Source organism: Nicotiana tabacum, chromosome 21 (assembly GCF_000715075.1).
Source record: "Nicotiana tabacum cultivar K326 chromosome 21, ASM71507v2, whole genome shotgun sequence".
Lineage (NCBI taxonomy): Eukaryota > Viridiplantae > Streptophyta > Magnoliopsida > Solanales > Solanaceae > Nicotiana > Nicotiana tabacum.
The window spans coordinates 12,381,963-12,400,600 of NC_134100.1; the positions used below are offsets into that span (position 1 = coordinate 12,381,963).

Sequence of the window (18,638 nt, forward strand, 5' to 3'; positions counted from 1 at the left end):
AATTTCATGTGTTGCGGCGTCCATGTGAGGTGACGAGTGCTTATACGCCACTGAATTACTTGTTTTCCCTGATTTTTCCGCTTTTCCTTAAGAATCTCCTTCCCTATCTTAAATGTTATATGCTCTAAATGCCTTCCATGCTTATATGCTATCTGTTAAACAGTGTTTTCTTCTGTTATTAATGTTAGATCGATTCATATTTTCATGATTCGCTTCTACTTGTCTTAAGTGACTTACTTGCACCTTCTAATTTTTATTTGCCAGACTTGACTTATTGTGTAGTATCACCTATATGAATTCCCGAGTTGTACAAGGTTTCCTTATTTGTTCAGTCTGGAATCTATTGATCGTAAAGGTTCATGTTATTTGAATATGCACATTGAGAATTTGTACTAATACGGTAGGATCTGGTTGCACGCCGCAATAGGTGGAATAAGGATGGATTGATACGGTGAAATAAGAGTGAATTATGATACTGATATTGTTATATGGTGGGATCGGGTTGCGTGCCGCAACATATACATATATATAAGGGAGGATTTTGTGTTGTACGGTAGGATCGGGTTGCGCACCGCCACAACCTACGTGTTTCTATTTCCTTGAGCTGTTGTGACGACCCGGCTGGTCGTCTTAAAAATTAACGCTCTGATCCCCTATTAACTGCTTTCCCTAAGTTTATTTCTGCTAATGTGATTTGCCGGGATGTTCGGTTTTGAGTTTCGGGGAGTTTTGGAACACTTAGTCCCTAAATGAGAGCTTAAGTGTTGGGAAGTTGATCATAGTTAGAACAATGTGAAGACAGCTTCGGATTGGAAATCTGATGGTTCTGTTAGCTCCGTTGGGTGATTTTAGGGTTAGGAGCATGTTCGGATTGTGTTGTGGAGATCTGTAGCTAATTTAGGCTTGAAATACCGAAAGTTGAGTTTTGGAAGTTTCCGGTTTGATAGTGAGATTTTTATCCGAGGGGAGGAATGGAATTTCGAGAGTTGCAGTAGTTTTGTTATGTCATTTGGGATGTGTGTGCAAAATTTCAGGTCATTCAGACGTGTTTTGGTTGGGTTTTTGATCGAATTAGAAACTTAGGCTTGAATCCGATGTATTTTGGGTGTTTTGATGTTGTTTAAAGTGTTTTGAAGATTTGTACAAGTTTGAATAAGGTTCTAGGATATTTTGATGCCTTTGGCTGAGGTCCCGGGGGCCTCGGGATGAATTCGGATAGTTGGCGGAGGAAATTTTTTGGAGTGAAGTTGTTGCACCAGCTGTTCTTCTAGTATTTTCGCATTTGCGGTTTGGGGACCGCAGAAGCGGTGTAGAGGACCGCAGAAGCAAAATTTGGGATTTTTCTCAAGAACCGCAGATGCGGTGAAATAGCCGCAGAAGCGGAACCGCTCCTGCGGTTAGAGTTCCGCAGATGCGAAAGCTGGGTCTTTAAGTGAAAATCGCATATGCGACACTTGTTCTGTAGAAGCGAGACCGCAGATGCGGTCCCAGGGCCGCAAATGCGGAAATCGCTGGGCAGAACATATAAATAGTTGCCTTCGTGAATTTGAGGGATCCTTTCACCATTTTCATCCGGGTTTGAAGCTTTTAAGAGAGATTTTTGAGGAAAACAAAGAAGAATCACTTGGAGGTAACATCCTTGACTTCATAACTCGTTTTTATGTTATTAAAGACCTAATTAGTGGTGAGAAATTTGGGAAAAATGGGTAATTAGGGCTTGAGTTTAAGAGGCCTTTAAATGAGGATTTAATGGGTCATTTGGATTCCGATTTCAGTGTTCTTGTTATGTATAGACTCGTGAGAGTACGAGGATTCTGAAAATGTAAATTTCACCCGATTCCGAGACGTGGGACCAAGAGGCATTTTTGTCCTTTTACATAATTTTGCGTATTAGCTTAGAAGTTAATTGTAGAATCAGTTACTTGAAGTGTTATTTACATTATGCAATTGAATTTAATAGATTTGGGCCATTTGGAGTCGAGTACTCGTGGAAAAGACGTGGTGTTGGGTTGATTTTGAGCCGGTTCGAGGTAAGTGGCCTGTCTAACCTTGTGGGGGGACCTTCCCCTTAGGATTGGTATATTTGGTAATTGAAATGCCTTGTACGTGAGGTGACGAGTGCGTACTTATGCTAATTGTTGGAAATCTAGTTTTCTTTAAGTACTTACTAGTATGTTTCCTTTCCTGTTTCTATTACTTGTACTATTATGCATGTTGTTAGCTTAGGAAAGCATGTCTAGTGACTTAATTGCTTCATTTAATTTAACCGCCTTACTTGAATTCTGTGCAGCATGCTAGGCTAGAATCACTTAATCCCTTAATATGAATTTTGCTATTTCTGTTTATCTTCCTGCTGCTGCTGTGTATTTACATTGGGACTACGGATGTGGGATTCCGGTAGCTCCCCCTTATCTGTTTACTTTGGGACTACGGGTTAGATTCCCGGTAGATCCCCCTGCACATTTACTTTGGGACTACGGGTTAGATTCCCGGTAGATCCCCCTACACATTTACTTTGGAACTACGGGTTAGATTCCCGGTAGATCCCCCTGCACAGTTATATGGAACTACGGGAATGCACCCAGTAGATTCCCCCAGTACTGGGTATTTACATTTGGGACTACGGAGCGGGATTCAGGTAGATCCCTGCGCACTATGAGTTGGACTACGGGACGGGATCCCGGGAGATCCTTCGGACATATATATATGATGGACTACGGGACGGTATCCCGAGAGATTCACTGGATATGTAAAGATGTGACTACAGGACGGTATCCTGGGAGATCCCCGATTGTTACTATTGGTGCTGAGCTGTATTTCCTTCCCATGTTTAACTTGTTCTGTATAGTTGTTGCTATTCTGTTCATACTGTATTATTTTACTGTGGTACTTATTTATACTGTTTCGTTCTATATTGTTGATCTTTATATTTTATTTAACCTCAGTAGGGCCTTGACCTTCCTCGTAACTACCCAACCGAGGTTATGCTTGGCACTTACTGAGTACCGCTGTGGTGTACTCATGCCTCTTCTGCGCATGTTTTTCATGTGCAAATCCAGGTACCGCTGATCAGGTCTACTATCCTTGAGGGAGGCGACCGCTTTAGAGACTTCGAGGTACATCTGCCGCGTCCGCAGATCGAGAAGTCCCTTTCTATTCCTGCTTTTAGTATTTAGCCCTTCTATACCTTCCTGTTCTTATGAGACATTCCAAGTTAGATCTATGTAGTATTGATCTTAGCTTGTGATTCATGGGTTTCCGGGTATTGGATTTATGTTTGGTATTGAGAGTTAAACATGGTGTAAGCTGAGCGGCACATTTAAACACTATTGCTATTTTATTTCTATTTTAAATTGTTTACTTCCGCAAAATTTTAGTTTTTCTTCCTCAATTTAGGCTTACCTAGTCGTAGAGACTAGGTGTCATCATGATGGTTCACGGAGGGCGAACCGGGGTCGTGACAGCTGTGTTGGTTTTCGGTATTTTCATTTGAAACTCTAAGGATTGGTAATTCTGATCGTCATTGGCTTATTTCTTAAGGCTGTAGTTATTATTTTCAATTGACTGTCTTATTTTATTTCGTACTTCCTTTTCTATCTTTATTATATACTGCATACAGATTGTACTGTGAGTGACATGCCTTAACCTCGTCACTACTTTGTCAAGATTAGGCTCGGCACTTACAGAGTGCATAGGGTCGGTTGTAATCATACTACACTCTGCACTTCTTGTGCAAATTTTGGAGTCGGTCCTAGTGGCGGTTATTAGTGTGTTTGGATTGGACAGCTTGTGGAGACTTGAGGTACAGCTACTCAACGCCCACAACTCCTAGAGTCTCATTCCCTTTTTATATAGCTATGTGCTTTCTTTTTAGACAACTTTATGTTATTTCAAATCCTTATTTGTACTATTCTAGTAACTTGTCCACTTGTGACACCGGGTCCAGGGTTGTATCAGACGTATGGTTTTAGCTTCCGCATTGTTACTTTGGATTATTTTAGATATTTTATTTCTTTCACATTATTTAATTGAAACTGTTAAAAATGGATAAAATTATTCTAACGTTGGCTTTCCTAGAAAGTGAAATGTTAGGCACCATCACGATCCCGATGGTGGGTATTCCGGGTCGTGACAAGTTGGTATCAGAGCATTAGGTTGCATAGGTCTCAAGAGTCACAACCAAACTTAGTAGAGTCTAGAGGATCGTTATGGAGACATTTGTACTTATCTTCTAGAGACTATGGAGTTAGGAACATTCACTTCTATTCTTCTCTATAGTGCGATTTTATTCTATCATTAACAATTGAACTCTTCTATTCTTGATCTCTCGCAGATGGCAAGAACACATACTGCATCTTCAGCTGGACAGCAGCCGGAGCCCCCAGCAGCAGCTCCTACGAGGGGCAGAGGTTGAGGCCAAAATCGCACCAAAGGCAGAGCTTAGAATATAGCTTGAGCAGCAACACCAGCAGTGGAGCCTCGGGTGGACTTTGGTGAGGAAGTTCTAGCTCAGACTGTACCTGTTAGACCAGCTCAGGTCTCGGAGGGGTTCATCGCCACCTCAGTGCTTCAGGACCTTTAGTCCATTTGGTGGGCCTTATGGAGAGTGTGGCTTAGGACGATACATTTCCTATGGCACCAGCCAGCTCTCAGGCTAGGGGAGAATCACAGACTCCCTCTACTCACACTCCGGAGCATATGGCTCCCTAATATCAAACTCCAGCAGCCCCGCCAGTTGGGGTAGTCCAGCCAGTTATTGCGGCATAGGACGGTGATGGATATGCCATGTCTTCTGAGGGCTTATTGAAATTGGACAAGTTTACCAAGCTCTTCTCATATCACTTCAGTAGTGCACCTTCTGAGGACCCATAGGATTATCTTGACTGTTGTCATGAGGTGCTCCAGAACATGGGTATAGCTGAGACCAATGGGGTCGATTTTGATGTGTTTCAGATGGTTGGCTCTGCCAAAAGGTGGTGGAAAGATTATATGTTGACCAGACCAGCTGGGTCGCCTACTCTTACTTGAGACCAGTTCTCCATCTATTTCTTTAGGAGTTCCTTCCTATCACACTAAGAGAGAGTTACCGCATGCAGCTTGAGCGTCTCCAGTAGGGCACTATGTCAGTCACTCAGTATAAGACCCATTTTGTGGATTTAGACCATCATGCCATTCTTCTGCTTCCTACCGAGAGAGAGATACGGTGAAGAGATTTATTGAGGGACTCGCTCACCCTATCAAGCTTCAGATGGCCAAGGAGACTTGGGGTGAGATTTCTTTTCAGACAGCTGCTAATGTCGCCAGGAGGATCGAGGATGTTCTTTCACATGAGAGAGGGCAGGGGTCTGATAAAAGGCCTAGCCATTCTGGTAGATTTAGTGGTGCCTCATCTGGAGGTAGGGGTACTTTTGGTATGGGCCATCCTCCCAAGCCATTTCAGTCAGTAATTTAGGTATCCCACAATGCTTCAGGGAGTCGTGGTCTTTATGTGCCCCATTATGGGCAGCCAGCTTATAGTGCACCGCCAGCTCCTATTAGTGCACCTCCTATTCAGAGTTATCACCGTGGTTATCCGACCCGTTTGGGTCAGTCTCAGTTTCAGTAGCCACAACACTAGGATGGTTGTTTTGAGTGTGGTGGTTTTGGGCATATCAGGAGAACATGTCCGAGATTATTGGGTGGCACGCCACAACAGAGTTCTCGTGCCATGATTCAGGCACCGATTGCACCACCGCCTGCTAAGCCAGCTAGAATTAGGGGTCAAACAGCCAAAGGTGGAGGTCAGGTCGCTAGAGGTGGAGGTTAGGCTACTAGAGGGTGAGGCCAGCCGACTAGAGACCGTCCTAGGGATGCAGTTCAGAGCGGTGGGGCCTAGCCCAGATGCTATGCTTTCCCAGCCAGGCCTGAGGCTAAGTCATCAGACAATGTTATCACAGGTATTGTTCCAGTTTGCCATAGAGATGCTTTAGTTCTATTTTGATTCGGGCTCTACTTATTCCTATGCATCATCCTATTTTGCTTCATATCTAGTTGTGCATCGTGATTCTTTGAGTGCTCCTATGTATGTGTCCACACCTGTGGGAGATTCTATTATTGTAGATCATGTATATCATTCATGTGTGGTTACTATTGGGAGTCTTGAGACTAGCGTTGACCTTCTACTTCCCGATATGGTTGATTTTGATGTCATTTTGGGTATGGATTGGTTGTCACCTTATCATGCTACGTTGGATTGTCACGCTAAGACAATGACATTAGCCTTGCCAGTGGTGCCTTGATTAGAATGGAGAGGGACCCCTGGCCATTCTACTAGCAAGGTTGTCTCTTACATGAAGGATTAGCATATGGTCGAGAAGGGGAGTCTAGCTTATTTGGCTTATGTTTGTGATTCTAGTGGGGAGGTTTCTTCCATGTATTCAGTACCAGTTGTTCCTAAGTTTCCAAAAGTGTTTCCTGTAGATCTGCCAGGGATGCCACTCGACAGAGATGTTGACTTCTGTATTGATTTGGCTCTAGGCACTCAGCCCATTTCTATTCTGTCATATCGTATGGCTCTGCTAGAGTTGAAAGAATTGAAGGGGCAGCTGTAAGATTTTCTTGATAAGGGCTTTATTAGACCTAGTGTCTTGCCCTGGGGTGCGCCTTTGTAGTTTGTGAAGAAGAAAAATGGATCGATGAGGCTATGCATAGATTATCGGCAGGTAAACAAAGTCACCATCAAGAACAAGTATTTATTGTCAAGGATTGATAACTTATTTGATCATCTTCAAGTTGACAAGGTATTTTTGAAGATTGATTTGAGGTCTGGCTACCATCAGTTGAAGATTAGGCATCCGACATCCCTAAGACAACTTTTCGGACTCGGTATGGACATTATGAGTTTCTAGTGATGTTATTTGGGCTGACAAATGCCCCAACAACATTTATGGATCAGATGAACCAGGTGTTCAAGCCCTATCTAGTTTCCTTTGTGATTGTGTTTATTGATGATATCTTGATCTACTCCCGCAGTCGAGAGGAGCATGAGCAGTATCTTCAGATCATACTTCAGACTCTAAGAGACAACCAGTTATATGCTAAGTTTTCAAAATGCGAGTTTTGGTTGGACTCGGTCTCTTTCTTGGGCACGTAGTATCGGCAGAGGGCATTCAGGCAGATCCTAAGAAGATTGAGGCAGCTCAAAACTGGCCTAGACCCACTTCAACTACGAAGATTCGGAGTTTCTTAGTTTTGGTAGGTTATTACCGTCGGTTTGTGGAGGGGTTCTCATCTATAGCATCCCAATTGACCAGGTTGACCCAGAAGGGTGCCCCGTTCATATGGTCAGACGAGTGTGAAGCGAGCTTTCAGAAGCTCAAGACTGCTTTGACTACGGCGCTGGTGTTGGTGTTGCCCATAGGTTCAAGATCTTATACGGTGTATTGTGATGCATCTGTGTAGGGCTCGGTGTAGTATTAATGCAGGATGGCCGGGTAATTGTGCATGCGTTATGGTAGTTGAAGCGTCACAAGAAGAATTACCCTATTCACGATCTAGAGCTGACAGTCATTGTTCATGCGCTGAAGATCTGAAGGCATTATCTTTACGGCGTGTCGTGCAAGGTTTCCATAGATTATTAGAGTCTACAATATTTGTTCAAAGAAAAGGATCTCAATTTGAGGTAGAGGGGGAGGTTGAGGCTATTGAAATATTATGATATCACCATCTTGTATCATCCCGGGAAGGCCAATATGGTGGCTGATGCCTTGAGTAGAAAGGCAGCGAGTATGGGTAGCCTTGCATACATTCCAGTTAGTGAGAGACTGCTTGCATCAGATGTTCAGGCCTTGGCCAATCAGTTCATGGGGTTGGATATTTCAGAGCCCAATCGTGTTCTAGCTTGTATATTCCCTCTCTCTTTCTTGTTTGAGCGCATCAGGGAGCGGCAGTATGATTACCCTCATTTGCTTGTCCTTAGAGACACAGTGTGGCATGGAGGTTCCAAGCAGGTTATTATTGGAGATGATGGAGTTTTAAGGATGCAGGGTCGTGTTTGTGTGCCCAATGTAGATGGACTTCGTGAGTTGATTATTGAGGAGGCCCCCAGTTCCCGATATTCTATTCACCCAGGTGCCGCCAAGATGTACCAGGACTTTTGGTAGCATTATTGGTGGAGGATGAAGAAGAAGGATATAGTAGCATATGTAGCTCGATGTCTAAATTGTTAGTAAGTAAAGTATGAGCATCAAAGACTTAGTGGTTTGCTTCAGAAGATAGAGATTCCTGAGTGGAAGTGGGAGCGTATCACTATGGATTTTGTTGTTGGACTCCCATGGACTCATAGGAAGTTCGATGTGGTATGGGTCATTGTGGATAGCCTGACCAAGTCAGCGCATTTCATTCCTGTGGTAGTTACCTATTCTTCATAGTGGTTGGCTGAGATTTGCATCTGCGAGATCGTTCGTCTTTATGGTATGCCCGTGTCTATCATTTCTGATCGAGGTACGCAGTTCACCTCCAATTTCTGGAGGGCAGTACAGCATGAGTTGGCACGTAGGTTGAGTTGAGCATAGCATTTCATTCTTAGACGAATGGACCGTCCGAGAGCACTATTCAGATATTGGAGGATATGCTCCGTGCTTATGTTATAGACTTCGGAGGTTCTTCGAATTAGTTTCTGCCGCTTGCAAAGTTTGCCTACAATAATAGCTACCAGTCGAGCATTCAGATGGCTCCCTATGAGGCATTGTACGGGAGGCGGTGTTGTTCGCTAGTTGGGTGGTTTGAGTCGGGGGAGCCTCAATTGTTGGGTACAGATTTGGTACAGGATGTCTTGGATAAGGTCAAGATTACTCAGGATTGACTAAGCACAGCTTAGTCTAGGCAAAAATGTTATGCCGACCATAGGGTTTGTGATGTTGCATTCATTGTTGGATAGAGGGTATTGCTCCGGGTTTCGCCCATGAAGGGTGTGATGAGGTTCGAAAAGAAGGGCAAGTTGAGCCCTAGGTATATCGAACTTTTTGAGATTCTTGAGAGAGTGGGAGAGGTGGCTTACAGGCTTGCATTGCCACCTAGTTTATCAGCAGTCCATCCAGTGTTCCATGTGTCCATGCTCCGGAAGTATCACGGTGATCCGTCCCATGTGCTAGATTTTAGCTTAGTCTAGTTGGACAAGGATTTGACTTTTGAGGAGGAGCCGGTGGCTATTCTAGCCCGGCAGGTTTGACACTTAACCTCAAAGAGTTATCCTTTAGTTAGAGTGCAGTGAAGAGGACAGCTGGTCGAGGCAGCTACCTGGGAGTCCGAGTCGTACATGCGGAGTAGATATCCATACCTTTTCACCAGCCCAGGTACTTTTCTATGTCCGTTCGAGGACAAACGGTTGTTTTATAGGTAGAGAATGTGATGACATGATGGGTCATCTAGAGTTTTAGAACCTAATTCTAGGTTTTGAAGCCTCCAATATCTTTTTTAAGCCTTCCTCAATTTGTGTGCACAGTCCATATATTTTTGCGGAAGGCTTTTATGTTAAAAAATAAGAACTTTTACCTTTAAATTTATTTGAGTTGACTGTGATCAATTTTTTAGCAAACGGACCCAGATCCGTATTGTGATGGTCCTGATAGGTCCGTATCGTGATTTGGGACCAGGGCGTATGCCTGGAATGGAATTCGAAGGTCCATAGCTAGAGTTATTGATTTTTGTCAAAAACTGAAATTTTAAAGGTTTAAAGATTTTTAAGAATTGACCGATATTTGATTTTGTTGATATCAGGCCCGTATTTTAGTTTCGAATCCTGGTATATGTCCATTACTATATTTATGACGTGTCTATCAAATTTGGTAAGAAATGGAGTTTGTTCGACGTGACTCAGACGTTCGATTGTTAAAATAGAAGTTTTAAAGTTTTCTTGAAACTTTCATTTGAGTTCGTGTCTGATTCATAATTCTAGGCGTTATTTTGGTATTTTGATAGCGCGAGCGAGTTCGTATAAGATTTTTGGACTTGTGTGCATATTTGGTGTGGAGCCCCGAGGGCTCGGGAGTGTTTCGGATAGCCTACGAACCTTAGTTCTTTGAAAAATATGGTTTTTCTTAACTTCTAATGGTTTCTGGTGTTCCCTTCTTTGCATTCGCAACGGCGCTCTCGCGAACGCGGAGAGTGAATTGGGGCTGGGTGGATTTTCTTCATCATGAACATGATAGCTGGGTCGCGAACATAGAGCATTGGGGGCCTTACTCTTCGCGAACACGTAGCTTTAGGGACCTAGAAGGGGGCATCGTACTTCTATGTGAACAAGAGTACTGGCTCATGAACGCAAAGGCCAGGGGGCAGCCTTCACGAATGCATAGAAGGACTTGTGAATGCGAAAGCCACTTGGGCTGTTGCACATCGCGAACGCGGCACACCCTTTGCGAACGCGAAGAAGGCCTGACGCCCAGACCTTAAAACATTTCAAAAATGGGATTTCTCCCATTTTTCATAACTCTTCCATTAGAGCTCGGCCTAGGAGTCATTTTGAAGAGAAAACTCAACATCAATTCATAGGTTTGTACACTTTAACTTATTTTATTCCATTCCTAACATCACCCATTAATTCCTAGTCTAATGTTGTTCTTTCATGGTAGAAAACTAGGGATTTTATAAAATTGGAATTTAGACCTCAAATTGAGGTCGGATTTCGAAACTAATTACATAATCGGGCTAGGGGGTAAATGGGTGAATGGATTTTGGTACGAACCTCGAGCTTTGACCAAGCGGGTCTGGGCTCGATTTTTAACTTTTTGGGGGAAAGTTTGAAAATCCTAAATTTATGCATTGTAATTGATTCCTTTAGCAATATTTGATATTATTGAGTCAATTCTAGCTAGATACGAGTGGTTTGGAGGCGGAGTCTTGGGGAAAGGCCCTGGTAGAGCTCTGAATTGACTGCGAAGTGAGGTAAGTGTTAAGTTTAACCTTGACTTGAGGGAATTAGGAACCCTCGCACTATGTGCTATGTGAATTTCATGTGTTGCGGCATATATGCGAGGTGACGAGTGCTTATACACCGCCGAATTACTTGTTTTCCCTGATTTTTCTGCTTTTCCTTAATTATTTCCTTCTATGTCTTAAGTGTTATATGCTCTAAATACCTGTCGTGCTTATTTGCTATATGTTAATCAGTGTTTTCTTCTGTTATTAATGTTAGATCCTTTCATATTTTCATGATTCACTGCTACTTGCCTTAACTGACTTTCTTGCACCTTCTAATTGTCATTTACCGGACTTGACTTGCTCTGTAGTATCACCTATATCCGAGTTGTACTAGGTTTCCTTTTATGTTCAGCTTTGTATTTATTCATCGTAAAGGTTCTTGTGATTTGAATTATTGATTTGAATGTGCACATTGAGAATTTGTACTGATACGGTAGGATCGGGTTGTACATACATATATATATATATATATATATATATATATATATATATATATATATATATATATATATATATATATATTATTTACTGTTGTTGATGTTGTTACGGTAAAATAAGGGAGGATTCTGTGTTGTATGGTGGGATCGGGTTGCGCGCCGCAACAACCTGTGTGTTTCTATTTCCTTGAGTTGTATTGGTTTTCGGTATTTTCATTTGAAACTCTAAGGATTGGTAATTCTGATCGTCACTGGCTTATTTCTTGAGGCTGAAGCTATTATTTTTAGTCGACTGTCTTATTTTGTTCCATACTTTATTCTTTGTCTTTATTATATACTACGTATAAGTTGTAGTGTGAGTGATCTGCCTTAGCCTCGTCACTACTTCGTTGAAGTTAGGCTCGGCACTTACTGAGTATATGGGGTCGGTTGTACTCATACTACACTCTCCACTTCTTGTGCAGATTTTGGAGTCAGTCCCAGCGGCGGTTATTAGCGTGCTCAGATTGGACAGCTTGTGGAGACTTGAGGTGCAGCTGCTCAGCGCCTGCAGCTCCGGGAGTCCCCTTTCTTTTTTATTTAGCTGTGTACTTTCCTTTAGACAGCTTTATGTTATTTCAGACCCTTATTTGTACTATTCTAGTAGCTCGTGCACTTGTGAAGCCGGGTCCAAGGTTGTGTCAGACGTTTGACTGTTTTAGCTTCCGCATATTTACTTTGGATTGTTTCAGAAATTTTAGTTCTTTCACATTATTTAATTGGAACTGTTAAAAATAGATAAAATTATTCTAACGTTGGCTTTCCTAACAAGTAAAATGTTAGGCACTATCACGATCCCGATAGTGGGTATTAATGGCTTTCAACTATTTGCTGATTGGGTTTGGTACTTGCATCGCGATGACAGAATCCTCGAAGCTGTTGACACGAGGCTCGGGGATGATTATGTAGCTGAAGAAGCAAAGAGATTGTTACTACTTGCTTTGGCTTGCTCTCATCCAATTGCTAGTGAAAGGCCTAAAACACAGACGATAGTTCAAATTATATCAGGGTCAGTACCAGAACCAGAAGTTCCACCATTCAAGTCAATATTTGTATGGCCTTCTACTGTGGTGCCAATTGACATAGACTCGAGTATTGTCGATACAATATCCATCATAACTCCTCAGATTAGTTCAGGAAACAATTTTGAGTATCAAAGTAAGTAAATCCAGCAGCATATATATACCTAGGTCAACAGGAAAAAATGATTTTGCTTTTATTATTTTACCCTGTAATGTTTTCTTTCAACTTTTCTTTTGTACATTTGCCTCTTCTTCTTTTTTTTTTGGTTAATATTTGTCTCTTCATTTAGCAAACTATTGTTATCCAAAGAAAATTTGTGGAAGTTTTTAAATTTTCCAACTCAAAGGAATATACGAATTCAATAATATATAATATTTCCATCGATTCTACACCTAACAGGACATGTTAGATCATCCCTGTGGCAATTTCTTTGTCTTGCGTTATTGTTATTGTCGGGTTTTATTGGTTAAAACAAAAAGAGGTGTGAATGAAAAATGGTAAGAAAAGAAATAGAGGGAAATAAAATTTTGAATTAGTCCCTCTTACAAATGAACTTTATCCATCGTTGGATAGGAAGAGAAAATTTTTTGTGCTTATAGATAGAAGCACTTCTTCTAGCTCTTAGAGAGTTGAGAAGAGAGCAAGTCTCGTGTCGTCGTCGTCGCTCGGTTTTAGCTTGATTGATAATTTTTTAGACCAAATTTATTTTTCATTTCTGTCATTTAATATTTCCTTTCCTAGTATATTTGCGCGGAAAAGTATTAAATTCGCGGCATTATTTTTCAATGGTCAAATTCGCGACCAGCCATTCCATTTAACAGAAATTCAAATAATTTTGTCGAATTGGATACCTCTTCAAACTAACAGGCATCTTCGCACTTGTTGGTACACAACGCTGTTGGCTATAAATCGAGAGGCGCGACCTGATTTTTCACCACTGAATCTGAAAATCTTTCCCCTTTATCTTCTGCATTCTGCATTGCTTTTTAAAGCAAAAACGTAAATATTTTGTGTGATTTGCTTAGCCATTTGAGTTCGCCAAAATTCTATGATTTGAAATGTCGCTATCACAAAATAGTTATTCCGTTTTATCCCGGTAAAAATTAACATTTTGTACAACACCTACGTAGAACGTGCTTAAACCAAAAAAAAAACAAAAACAAAAAACAATTGCCATGTTTCTCTTTAGATAGACAAAAAATATTTTCGGGGTCCAAATTTGAGTCAGAATTGAATTTCCAACATAAAACTTAAACAAGGTGTTATTTTGTCAAATAATGCACAGACCAAACCTTGGAACTTGGGTCTCGGCACTCTTAACTGCCAACATTTCTTGATTTCTTCTTTGTACAAAGCACTAAACATTTGCTGATTATTGTACTGATCTGAACTATTTTTTGGATTATCATTTACTAAATAATTATTCTTTTTAATTGAGTGGCAAGAATTTGTCGATGCTTAGCAGATAATGTTTAGTAAATTATTATACCAAATTATCCATCCCGGAAAACTGCTAGTACCGCCAATTTGTGATAGTAAATAAATGTATTTATATATCTCCAAATTTTAAAGTAAAGGAGATAGAGGCGGAGCCAGAATTTAAAGTTTATGGGTTTAGGAGTCTAATTATTTTAAGTTATTGAGTTCATATTCAATGAACTTTTTAAAATAAATATAAAATTTAAATCAAAGTTACTGGATTCTACCGAACCCATAATCAGTAATCTCGCTACGCCCCTGAATGCAAACCCTCTTGCAATCTTTTCCAGTGGAGTATATATATAGTGTACTTTATAATGAAATACACAGAATTTATCAAACTGAAAGCTTATTGATTAAAAAGAAAGTTGGCCACTAAAAAGCAGACAATTAATCAGACAAAATTGTCAGACTTTAGACTTAAGAAATCAATTTTAGATGTTAATTAATTGACCTTGTGTATTGCATGACAGCCGTGTAGTTATAAGCTTGTTCTTTGTTATGCCTATCTAATCTCGCAACCACTCCAATCACTATATTCGTGGAAATATATAGATACTTCTTTTAGCACGTAAGACGGTAATCTAGTAGTTGATAAAATGAACGAAAAACATGAATAATGTTGATAAAATCAACATAATTTAGTAATATGTTCAAGTTTAAATGGGTGAGTTATGATCCGTTTGTTTACTTCATCTAACGGGAACCCAAAATTATCCATCAGATTATTGGTTCAAAACAAGTCAAAATAGATAACTTGATGGGTCAAAATGCAACTTAAATCTAAATATGCAAAATATTAGCTTTTACATTTTTTCAAATCATAAAAAAAGGGGATGGGAGGTCGGGTTATGACCCGTTGTCTGGCTATCTTGATCGGAGGATTTGTATCTATACCCGCTTTTTGGGTCACGTTTTAACTTGTGTCCGCTTTGTAAAAAAAATTGCAAGTGTATCCACTTTTTCGCGTAACTTCAGCATACGGGCCTGAAATAGCAAAGGCAATCACACAAAACTTCAGCATTCTAGTAGACAGGACTGAAGTAGCAAAAATTGTTGAACCAAGTGTGCTGAAGTTTTTGTTTGTAATTGTTGAATTTGCATAGTAGCTGAAGTTTTGTTGAACCAAGTGTGCTGAAGTTTTTGTTTGTAATTGTTGAACTTAAGCATAGTAGCTGAAGTTTTGTTCTCTATTTGCTGAAGTTTTTGTTTGTAATTGCTAAACTTAAGCATTCTAGTAGCTGAAGTTTTGTTCTCTATTTGCTGAACTTTAGCATGTTTTAGCTGAAGTTTTGTTCTATATTTGCTGAACTTCAGCATGTTTTATGCTATCATGTAACTGATTTTCTGTACAGATACTAAGTTTATCATAAGTAGAATTAGTAACTTAAAAAACTAGATAATGATTTAGCACATCAGGATAAAATGCATTGATAATGTACAAAGCTGAATCCAAAAAAATAATAGAATGTGAATTAAAGGAAATGGACTTACATTTAACATGTACGTACTTACTTTAGAAAGTTATTTATAATTTGTTTTTAAATAATCTGATAAACATACTTATGGCAATCATCACCATGAACTGAAGTTTCATAGGAGCACCAACAACAGCAGCAGCAGCAGCAACAGAAGGAGGAGGAGGAGGAGGAGGAGGAGGAGGAGGAGGAGGAGGAGGAGAAGGAGGAGGAGAAACGGGGCTGAAGTTGTTTGAAAAGTTGGTACAAGTTAAAACTTTTTTAATAAATGGATATAGGTTAAATATGGGCGACCAAATAGGATGCCGCGTGCAATTTTTACATCTTGATCATTTAATTTTGGCCCAAGCTAACTAGATGATTTTCTTCCGTCTAAATTTTGGTAGATAAAATTATCCAATAAGCCTATGGTTCTATGGTGTAGTGGTTAGCACTTTGGACTTTGAATCCAGTGACCTGGGTTCAAATCCCGGTAGGACCTTTTTTTTATTTTTATTTTCCCTAGATATCATTATGTGGGATTATATTGGGTATCTAGAGAGGAGACTTTTTCTCATATTTCTCGATCACTCGTCTCCCCGCACTGTATCTTGATTATTTTCACTTTTTTTAATCACTGTCATTTAATTAAATCATTAATCCTCAAATAGCATACATAACATAATTAGCAAAGCATTTTTTTTATATAATCTATGTGCTCTTACCTCATTTACAATTTGTATAAAAGTAGAATAGAAATATATACTCCTCTCTTAAGTCTTACCTCCGCGTTTTCAAAAGTCTCCTCCTAAGGCCTAAACCTATCATTTTCCAAGTTCTTTCCTTCCCCACACCAACTTGAAATCATTTGCCCCACTTATTTATAACCTCAAAACCCCATTAATCACTTGAAAAAACAAATTAAAATCATGGGTTATATGGGTTACAACAGAGTAATTGGAAGAAGATGCTATGGAATAAGAGGTTTTAAGCTAAATTCAAGAAGATTTTCGGTGCAAAAACTGAATGTAAAGTTCTTGTATTTGTTCAAGACTTTCAGAAAATATTGGAAATCATCATATGGGAATGTTCTAAATTTGTTGAAGAAGAATTTTAATGGTACAAAACAGAAAGATGAAAGCTACGATAGCAACAGGAATTTGGTCTCAAGGAAACAAGCTGATTATTCCATGTATGGAAATAGAAGTGATTATAAGTTAAAGTCTTATGCACGTTCAAATTCATTTTATGCTGAAGCTATAGCAGATTGTTTGGATTTTATTAAGAGAAATTCTCTTTCAATTGAAGAAAAGCCAGTCCTCAGCCATATAGAGCGGTAATACCAATTTTTAACGGCGCGAAATCGGATTGGTCAGATCAGTGATCTTAGATAATGGATGCTTGAAGGGAAAAAAAGAGTCGTAAAGATCCCCGTCTTTGTAAATATTCAGATTCGGTCGTTTCTCGAACCCTATCGTATGTGACTACGAAATACTTCGTGTACCGAGTTATCCTCTTATAAATACATCCACCATTTCTCTTTATTTCTTGTTTTTCTCTCTCTTTTATCTTGTATTTTTGGGCTTGTTTTAATATATAGTACCTTAGACATTAATTCAGGTGAAAATAGCTTGGTCTTAGATTTAAGATAGAACAATTTTTGTGGGTTTTGTTTGTCTTTTTTTTCATGTTTTTTTGTACCTCGGATACAGTTTGTCTGTCCTTGTGTTTCCCCCTGTTGAATGATTGGAGATATGGTGGACCATTCAAGGGAAGAAAGGAACAAAATTACAATGAAAATATGTAAGGAAAAGTTTTTGGGAAACAGGAAGATCTTAAACCATGTCTTGGTGTTCTGGCATTAATGTTGTGTTCTGTATATTTGATTTAGTAAATTACTTTTTAAAAAAAAAGGCAATCCGAGGCACGAAATATCTAGCCTTACGCAGGATCCGAAGAACAGCCGCACATCAAAGAGTCGTGACCTATCCTGATGTTTGGCTGATTCAACGGCGTGAATTCGTGACCTATAGTCACATAGAGACTACTTTATCATTGTTTCATGACTCCCTTTCAAACTACTTAAAAAATAATAATGAAAATTTGATAAAACTAATAATTAACATATTATCACAAGTTGAACTACCTTACATTACAATGATAGAATGACATGATTTACATTACCCTTGTATTTCCATTTGATGTACTAGAATTAACTTATACACACTAATAATAACTAATAATGTAAATAAAAACTATATTGTCAGTGTAATTTAACCTATCGTTACGAGTTGTTTGTTTTACTTTTTAAGAAACTAATTCTGCTTATTATAAAAGTTACACAAAATTATCTTTTATATTACTGGTGTATTGAAATTAAAATCTTTGATGTATAGTTGCACATTTCGGTTGGCAATCTGGGAAAGTTCTTAGTAGGTGTAGGTGAAAATTCAAAAGATTATGCTGACGACCTAACGCTATGCAATTATTTTGACCGTAACTAAAATAGAGAAAAATTGTGGGAAAAAGGGGTGCTGATAGGAACTTTTTGGGGTTGAAAAATTGATAAATTTAGACAGAGGCGTCATATTTTTCAAACTTTGGGAAAGTTCATTAGTTATGTTTCCATGATGATAATCACTTTTGCTTTATTTAATTGGAAGAGATTAAAGTATTTTACTTTTGCTTTATTTAATTGGAAGAGATTAAAGTATTTTTGTCTTTAATCATTTCATATCATTTTCACTTAACTGTATCTTTTTTTGTTTTTAGCAAAGTGATTAGGTTTATCTTTGATATGATAAAACGGAAAAGTGGGGATTTGTGGGCAAGGGGCTATTTCTCAGCCAACAACTAAAGTTGTTATACATGGACTTGTTTGAATATAAAGTGTCCCTACTAATTGACATTGGGATTTGATCTCTAGGCCTTTTTTTAAAACATGTAATAAAACGGAAAAGTGGGGATTTGTGGGCAAGGGGCTATTTCTCAGCCAACAACTAAAGTTGTTATACATGGACTTGTTTGAATATAAAGTGTCCCTACTAATTGACATTGGGATTTGATCTCTAGGCCTTTTTTTAAAACATGTAATTGACTTAGCAAAACAACATTTACAAAGTTTTAGGCCGCAATTAAACCTTGAATGTTTTAAGATTAAAAAAAGATTGGTAAGACTTGGATAAGATAAACGGATCTTTACGCAAATAATCTGACATATTCATTATTTATTTTTTCTAGTCAG

General features: G+C 39.3%; 1 non-coding gene across 1 annotated transcript; it reads left to right on the forward strand.

Annotated features, from left to right (window-relative positions):
* Positions 1-15,824: 15,824 nt before the first annotated feature.
* On the forward strand, positions 15,825-15,896 carry TRNAQ-UUG (transfer RNA glutamine (anticodon UUG)). Its single transcript has one exon. It is a non-coding gene; the product is annotated as a tRNA-Gln (tRNA).
* The last annotated feature ends 2,742 nt before the right edge of the window (positions 15,897-18,638 follow it).